The sequence below is a fragment of the Capsicum annuum genome, chromosome 2 (genome assembly GCF_002878395.1).
Source record: "Capsicum annuum cultivar UCD-10X-F1 chromosome 2, UCD10Xv1.1, whole genome shotgun sequence".
NCBI classification, from domain to species: Eukaryota; Viridiplantae; Streptophyta; class Magnoliopsida; order Solanales; family Solanaceae; genus Capsicum; species Capsicum annuum.
In genome coordinates this window covers 122,584,269-122,594,097 of record NC_061112.1, presented here as the reverse complement: position 1 = coordinate 122,594,097, position 9,829 = coordinate 122,584,269, and positions in this window count along the sequence as shown.

The window sequence follows — 9,829 nt, the reverse complement described above, 5'->3', positions numbered from 1 at the left end:
GCCTTATGGTGCCCATGGGGTTTTCACCAATAAGACTCTCTCATTTTTATTTTTTTATTTCTGTCAACTCACCATCGTCTTATGGTGCCCGCGAGGGTTTTCACCAATAAGACTCTCTCATTTTTATTTTTTTTCCTGATTTCTTTTGCTGAGGAAGACAAGTAGTACCCCATAATGTATCATCATATCCATTGCATGCTTAGCCTTAACATTATCAACAATTGATCTGAAGGGCTTTCTTTGGTTGTAACTTGGCTTTCGGATAAGGTTAGAAAAGGATGGAAAGGGGCTCAAACGACACTTGAAGTGGGGGTGGGACTTACAACTTTTGGAATCGACTCAAACAACACATTAACTCATTCCCCAGTTTTTGTTGACTGGGTGACTCTAAAATTTTTATTTGGTTGGACCGAGCCCTGAATAGGGAAGCCTATGTATCTCACTCCCAAGAGAGGCGAATCAAGTCACGTAGTTCCATTAGCTTGTTCTTTGTTTTGATCTAATTTTCTCTTCTCTCTTTTTCTTTTATTTTTTTTTCATGCTTTTCTTTTATTCTTCTTTTCTTGACATTTTATTTTTAACTCTATTTTGATTCCAAAAGAGGGGTATGAAAGAATAATAAAACTAGGCTCAAATGAGGTAAACAAAGGATGAAACAATGCTTGGATAGTAGAATGAAATACCTTTATCATATCAATCTTCAAGAATGCAAGTACTAAACATGTAACAGAACCAACAAAGGATAAAATATCATACATAATATATTTTGAACACATCAGCATTGATAGCCATTTCTGCCATTTTGCCTTCAATATCTGTCAAATATAAGGCTACATTGGGCAACACTTTCTTCACAATAAAGGGGCCTTGCAAATTTGGGGAGAACTTGCCTTTCGCTTTAACCTGGTGAGGAAGGATACGCTTCAATACCAACTAACCAACTTCAAAATGCCTGGGTCGTACCTTTTTGTTATACACTCGAGCCATTCTCTTCTGATACAATTAGCCATGACATACCGACGTTAGCCTTTTTTCCTCAATCAAACTCAATTGTTCCAATCGGGTTTTGACCCACTCGTCTTCATCAATCTTTGCTTCCATAATGACTCGAAGAGAGGGAATTTTAAATTCTGCAGGAATGACTGCTTCTGTCCCATACACCAATAAATATGGAGTTTCCCCTGTTGAAGTGCGAACAGTAGTGCGATAACCTAGCAATGTGAACGGCAACTTCTCATGCCATTGTCTAGATCATTGTACCATTTTTTGGAGCATCTTCTTGATATTCTTATTAGCGGCTTCCACAACGCCATTTTTCTTTGGACGATATGGAGTGGAATTTCAATATGCAATCTTAAACTATTGACATACTTCTTGCATCAAATGACTATTAAGATTGGCAGCATTGTCTGTAATGATCATCTTTGGATTTCCAAACCTACAAATGATGTTTGCATGAACAAAATCTACCACTGCTTTCTTTGTTACTGACTTGAAAGTTACTGCTTCTACCCACTTTGTGAAGTAATCAATGGCCACCAGAATGAATCTATGCCCATTTGATGCTTTTGGGTCAATCGGTCCAATCACGTTCATTTCCCAGGCTACAAAAGGCCATAGGGCAACTATTGCGTGTAACTCAGCAGGAGGAGAATGTATCAGATCACCGTGTACCTGACATTGATGAAATTTCTGAACAAAACGAATAGAATCCCACTCCATAGTAAGCCAATAATAACCTTCTCGAAGTATCTTCTTTGACAAGACATAACTGTTCATATGCGGACCACATACTCTGGAGTGTATTTCAACCATGATCGCTGATGTTTGTTTTGCATCCACACACCTCAAAAGTCCCAGATCTAGGGTTCTCTTGCAAAAGATTCCCCCACTTTAGAAAAATCCACTAGCCAAACGCCGAATAATCCTCTTTTGATCACTAGTGGTATATGCTGGGTATTTTTCCGACTGGATGTATCGCTTGATATCAAAGATCCAAGGTTCGCCGTCGAGTTCTTCTTTAACTGCATTACAGTAAGTATGTTGATCACAACTCTTTATATGCACTGGATCAATGTAGGACTTGTCAGGATATTGGAGCATTGAAGCTAAAGTGGCTAAGGCATCGGCAATCTCATTGCAAATTCTTGGAATATGCCTAAACTTTACTGACACAAACTGTTGACATATATCTTGAAAGCATTGTCGATACGGTATGAGCTTTAAATCTTGCGTCCCCCATTTGCCTTGAATTCGATAGACGAGAAAATCTGAATCCCCCAACACTAATAGTTCCTGGACTCCCATATCAACAGCTAGCCTCAAACCCAAAATGCAAGCTTCATATTCTGCCATGTTATTGGTACAATAAAATCGAAGTTGCGCTATTATCGGGAAATGTTTCCCCAATTTAAAGATAAGAACTGCACCTATTCCGACTCCTTTCATGTTGATAGCTCTATCGAAGAACAACTTCCAACCTGGATCAGCATCTATAACGACTTCAGCGACACACAACACTTCTTCATCAGGAAAATATGTCTTTAATGGCTCGTACTCTTCATCGATGGGATTCTAAGCAAGATGATCTGCCAAGGCTTGGGATTTCATGGCGGTTCGAGTCACATATACAATGTCGAACTCGGTAAGTAATATTTTCCACTTTGTCAATCGATTGATCGCATAGACTTCTGAAAGATATACTTCAAAGAATCCATGCAGGAGATGAGATAAGTAGTATAGGACGAAAGATAATGCTTCAACTTCTGTGCTACCCAAGTTAGGGCACAACACGTCCTTTCAAAAAGAGTGTACCTGGCCTCATATGTTATGAACTTCTTACTAAGATAATAAATGGCTTGATCCTTTTTTCCCGTGACATCATGTTAACCCAGGACACAACCAAAAGAATTGTCAATGACCGATAAATATAAGATCAAAGGCCTACCAGGCTCCGGTGGTACCAGCACGGGAGGATTTGATAGATATCTTTTGATTTTGTCGAATACTTTCTGATATTCTTCAGTCCACTCTATCGCAACACTCTTTTTCAGCAACTCGAAAATGGGATCACACGTGGTTGTGAGTTGAGCAATAAACCTGCTGATGTAGTTCAATCTACCCAGTAAACTCATCACCTCTGTCCTATTCTTAGGCGGAGGCAAATCCTGGATGACTTTTATTTTTGAAGGATCCAATTCACTTCCCCGATGGCTGACTACAAACCCCAACAACATTCCAGACGAAACTCCAAATACACATTTTGTCGGGTTGAGTTTGAGATTATACCTGCGAAGCCTTTCAAAGAACTTTATTAAATCTATAACATGGTCAGTCTGACTCTTTGATTTAATAATCACATCATCTACATAGACCTCAATCTCTTTATGCATCATATCATAAAACATAGTGGTCATGGCTGTATGTTGCTCCAGTATTTTTCAAATCGAACGGCATCACTCGTTAATAATAGGTGCCCCATGGTGTGATAAAAGACGTCTTCTCTGCGTCTTCATCATCCATAATGATCTGGTGGTATCTGACATAGCAATCCACAAAAGAGAAAACCTTATGTTTAGCGCAGTTGTCCAACTAAATATGGATGTTGGGTAGTGGAAAATCATCCTTCGGACTTGCTTTGTTAAAATCACGGTAATCAACACATACTCAAATTTTACCATCTTTCTTTGGGACAGGAACAAATTGGATAACCACGTAGGATAACGAGCCACTCGAATGACTTTGGCTTCAAGTTGTTTCATGATTTCCTCTTTGATTTTAATACTTACGTCAGTTTTAAACTTCCTCAACTTCTGTTTCACAAGGGGGAATGCAGGATCAGTTGGAAATTTATAAGCCACTAATTCAGTACTTAAACTAGGCATATCATCATAAGACCATGCAAAAACATCCTTATAATCAATTAATGCTTGAATCATTCCATCTTTTAGCTTCGGAAAATCATGTACACTAATTTTAGTTTCCCTAACATCTTCTTGATTCCCGAGATTAATTGGCTTAGTTTTATTCAAATTAGGATTCGGCTTGTCTTCAAACTGTTCCAACTCTTTGCTTATTTTCTCTAGTGCCTCTTCTTTATCGTATTCCCTCTCTTGCTTCATTATATCTTGATTGGTTTGGATTTTAAGATCAGGCTGAAAATTCCGCATGCATGTCATGTCATTAGAATTAGCATAAAGAGAACTGTATAAAGAAAATGACAAAAACAAAATATATTAGACACAAAATAAAGGGACATTGCATTTCATTAAAAGGGAAAGATAGGAGGGTTTAAACACAAATGACAACAGAATGTAAACAAGATAAATTCTGAATTACAACCCTGGAATAACTCAGATAAATAGAAAGAAAAATAAAATAAACTACCAAAACTCCCTCCTGATGGGGAGAGGAGTAACTTCCTAATTGTTAAGCTGGACCTCAGGACCTATGAACTGCACATCTTCCTTACTGGTACCCTCTCCTGCTTCAACCATGTCAACATCAATCAGTAGGTTCTAGAAGTCATCAACCAATTCAGCTTCAAATTCTACAGGTTTCGTGACATCGCTCTTGACAAATGATTCACTGAGTAGCGACATTGGGCGAGGGAGTGACCATGTTTCCTTTTTCCTTCCCTTGGCCTTCTTCAAATCTTCAACCGTAGGTTCAAATCCCAGACCAAAAGTACCCATGTTCTCTCTCAGACATATGGGACAAACGATACCATGCATAGACACTCCCAATCCCTTCCCTGACACAAATCCATATTTCAAAAGCTCACTTACCATCATGATAGAAGCGGAAGACCATTGTGGTCCCAGAATAACCTGTCTTTCAAAGATATAATTTACTGGCACTGTATCAAAAGTTTGATAGACAAATGTCTCCTCTACATTGTTTGCTTCAATTAGAGACAAGGAAGAGTCTTCGTAGGCGGACAAATCCCCTTCACTGTGAATAACCACTTCTTGCCTGTCATGCTCAAACTTGATCATTTGGTGCAACGTAGATGCAACTGCCTTGGCCTTGTGGATCCATGGTCTTCCCAACAACAGATTATAAGAGGAGTCGATAATCAATACTTGAAACTCTAGGGAGAATTCAATAGGCCCTATAATAAACATTAGTTCTATTTCGCCAATGGAGTTGGACTTCGCTCCATCGAAAGCCCTGACACATACATTGTTGGGTCTAATGCTCTAAAAACCAATTTTCAACTTTTGCAAGGTGGAAATAGGGCAAATATTTGTGTCAGAACCTCCGTCAATCATGACATGAGTGACGTATAAATCTTCACACTTCACGGTAATATAAAGCCCCCGATTATTCCCCGTACCTTTAACTGGCAATTCATCATCAGAGAAGCTGATCCGATTCAAAGATTTTTCCGACCATTTTCTCAAACTGATTTATTGTAACCTCCCTAGGAACATATGCTTTATTTAATACCTTCAATATAATATCACAATGTTCCTTGGAATACAACAACAATGCTAAGAGGGAAATTTGAGCAGGGGTCTTCTTCAACTGATCTATTATTGAATACTCCAGCAATTTCATCTTTATCAAAAATTCTTTGGCTTCTTCTTCAGTGATAAGTTTTTTGATAGATGAAGGCCTACTCATAATTGGCTTGGGCTTCCTTAGACCTTCAGGTACAAAGCATCTTCCTGACCAAGTCAGACCCCCCACCTCATCTATCTCTTCCATGACTTTCTTCCCCTGATAAGTCATTACAGTCTGCTTATAGTTCCACGGGACCTTTTTTGTATCAACTATCAGAAGTTGGGTCACCGTTTTGATGATAATAGAGACTGCAAGCGCTCCTTTAACCATCAAGATAGGATTACCTGGAGCTTCTACCACCGTCAACTTAGGTTTATCCTGACTTAAATCAACATATCTTCTGGCACCTTGCACCATGATCACGGGTTTCTTTGTGCTTTCTTGGGCTTTATCTTCTCTCATTACTTCCTGTCTTAATGACATTGCTTTCAAAGACTCCACCACATTCATTGATTTATCCTCATTGGTCTGTATTATGACAATAGGCTTATAAAACCTTGATGACTCTTTCCCATCATATATCAATTCTAACATATTAGTTTTAGCATGGGTTGACAATGGATTATGGTTAATGTTTGGAACCTCCGGGTCCTGGACCAAAATCTGATTTGCATCGATTAAATCTTGGACGACTCTCTTTAAATACCAGCATTTCTCGATATTATGGCCTGTCATGTCAAAATAATATACACACCTTAAAGAATAATCGAGATTCCTGGGAGGTGGATTTGAAATCCTTCCTTGAATCAGGCTTAAGACCTTTATCTTTCTCAACCTATCAAACAAACTAGCATATGTCTCCCCGAGAGGCATGAACTAACTTTTGACCGCCTTCTTTTTCTTGTACTCGAGCCTGGGTTAGAAATCGGTTCTGGAGGGGTTTTGGTTATTTAGTGGAGCTGATGGATGATTTTGTGGAGCTTGCACACGCTATTGCGGGTAAGAAGGGGTTTGAGCATATGGATGTATGCTATATATTAGGTAAAGAGGGGGTGGAATGACATATGGTAGGTTTTGCGGAGGGTAGTAATAGTAGGGAGAAATATATGGATCTTGGACATAGGCTTGCGCTTGGTATTAGGGATAGGGGTGAGGTGGTGTTTTGGGATAGGAATGGGGTCCAGCAACATCGGTTGCCATGTCCTGTTTCATCTTTTTACCTCTGAACGCGTTAGATCCACCTTGAATCGCTTGTGTCATGGATTTCAATGCGGAAAAACTCACTATTCGGCCGGTCTTAATTTCGTCCTCTATCATCTCTCCCATTTTGAGGACTTTAATAAAAGACTTTCCCATTACCAAAAGTAAATATTGAAAATAGGTATCATCCTGTGGCTGAATGAAGACCTCTACCAGCTTACTTTTCTTCATTGGAGGCTTTACCCTGGTGGCCTGTTCACGCCACCTTATCGCGTATTCCCTAAAGCCTTCAGTGCTTTTCTTCTTCATGTTGACCAAGGATTTTTCATCAGGAATCAAGTCGACGTTATACTGAAAATATTGCACAAACTCAGAAGCTAAGTCATCCCAGTTGTTCCACTTGTCGATATCTTGATTGACAAACCATTCTGAAGCCAGATCGGAAAGACTCTCACCAAATAAAGCCATAAGTAACTCTTCCTTTCCCTCTGCAGCCCTCAGCTGGTTGCAATAACATCTCAAGTGTGGTACGGGATCACTGTACCCAGCATACTTCTCAAATTTAGGCATTTTAAAGCCGAGGGGAAGGTTAACGTCTGGGAACATACAAAGATCTTTATAGAAAACACTCTTATAACCTCTGATTCCCTGCAAATTCCTCGTGGCCTATTCCAAACTTTTCAATTTCCGCACTACGACTTCTTGTTCTTCTGTCGCAATGGGCTTCTCCGTATCAAACGGAAATACAGGTGGCTGAGTGTACCCATACGGTTCATTAATCCTCAAAGTAGGCTCCAGGGCATAATACTGATTATCTGAAACCTTCAATACTGGCTCGCTAGCAGACCAAGAAAGCACCGTTGTCAGACGCACAACATAGGTGGGAGCTTCAGGTGGTGGCAGAGCCACAAAAACACACACTGCCGGTGGGGACAACTGAGCAACGGGCCTCGGTTGGGGAACTACCAAGGGCATACTAGAAGTCCCAGGAAAATATTGTTGTGGAGTGAATCCTAGAGCGTGTTCCGGTGACTCCATGGGAGCAGAGAATTGAGCCTGAAAAAGCGGTGGGCAGTTACAGATATTCCCAAGATCTTCAGGGAGCGGAGGAAGAGGCATGCCACTAGCCCATGCTCGGTGCATATCTATTAATTGTTGCCTGAGTCTTAGAACCTCATCATTGCGTTCTGAACTTTCCTCACAGGGATCTTGATTCAGGTCAATGAGCGAATTTTCAATGTCCCTACCAGCCATGACAAGCTTTACTTTTGATCTAGTGAAGTACGAGTGACTAGCCAGAGTGCTGCAAACCAACCACTATTATCTGTAAGAACATGCTCATAAAAGACAACACCCGTTAGGATTAGGTCACACAACAAGCCTGGGAACCACATTGGTAAAATTATCCTAGATTCATGTTCATTTCTACCAGCCTTTGAGGGTAGCGAGGTCATTTTAACATCATCCTAATTTTCACCTACACTCATTCGCTTCTTTCCTCCAACCACACCTCTTTTTTTTCGCCCTCATTTCTCTCTTTTTTGTATTAGTCTCTGTTCTTTCCCTTTCTTGTCTCATCATCCTTTCTTTCTTTTCTTCTCTCGCTATCTACCTTCGTTTTATCATTCTTTATGGATTTTTCGTTTCTTTAAAAGAGGAAAAATAATGAAAAACAATGAAACAAAATGATTAGATTGAACCCAAAAGTAGGTTGCCTACGTATCATGTTGTACATAAATCAGATCTTGCGTAGTTTGGGAGATGCATGCATGCACCACAAAGTTGAAATTTTTTGATTGATTGATTGATTTTTTTAACAAAAAAAAACAAACAAAGAACACATAAAAGGAACCGACTCCGCAACTTCACTACATTTCATAAAAGAGACAACTAAACAAACTTTGAATATAAGACAACTTAAAAACAGATCAACATAGACTAAGCAACATTTAGACCCATAAGATAACATACACAATACTCCTAGTAAAGACTCTTAATGTTAAAACAAACTTGACATCGACTTAACAATAGCATAAAAGTAAAGGACTCAAACTAAACAAAAGATAGGAAATGCTGCTTCAAAAGGGTGCTCTGCGTGATGACCTTGGCTGAGATGGACAAGTTTGTGAAGTTCTCTTTATCCCACCCAAACTTTGTAGCATATCCTGTAAACACACCTTGATATTGGGGAAGAAGCTTCTGGCATGCATTTCCGCCTCATGGGGAGTGCACCTGGAAAGATTATTCTGACACCTTTCTACAGTCTTGAACAAATCTGCTAACTGAACTCTCAGTGTCTCCATTTTGACCCCTGCACTTTCATCCTGGCTGTCATCAACAATGCATTCTTCTTGTATTCTTCCTCTAAGTTGCACCGGTAATGGCCTGCTGACACCCTGAGGGATAGATGGAAGCCAGACCCCATATCCCTGAGTGTACCCCGGATTATCTAAACTTTCTTGGAGAGTATCTTCACGTAGCTTTATTGCGTGATTCCAGAATTCTTCGTACTGACTCTCGCCTAAGGCTTGATCCTTAAAATGCTCAATATCCTTCAAAAGATCCATTACCGGTGGAACATCTTGCAGTCTACCCAATTGGCGCATTACCCTAAGAGGAGAGTATGGCCTGGTGCAATTGATCCCTAACAGAACTAAGAGAAGTTGCATCCGACAACCACATAGGATTATTTTTGGACGAAACCAGAGATAGGTCCACAAAATGTTGTCCTTAGTTCTTGACTCAAGAAATTCAATCCAAGCATCGATCCCTATTGGCAGCAAGAACTTATCAAAACGCATTCTATGATTCATGGCTTTCACACGCTCAAACACGCAATGATCAATCATATTCTTCCTAATCAAAGAAGGCGCATGCAAGTGGTCCATTATCCGTAATTGCAATATCAGGTTGCTTTCTTCAAAGAATCTCACCCCTCATTTTACCTCGATTAAAGCTTTATATATTTCAGCCAAGATCATAGGTACGAGAGTGAATGTTTCCCCTAGATGTTCATGAAATAAGGCCATCACCACCATCTGCAAATGAGTATTAATTCGCCTCTCTTCTAATGGGAAGACCAAATTGCCCAATAAGACTAGCGTGAAGACTTCTAGACGAC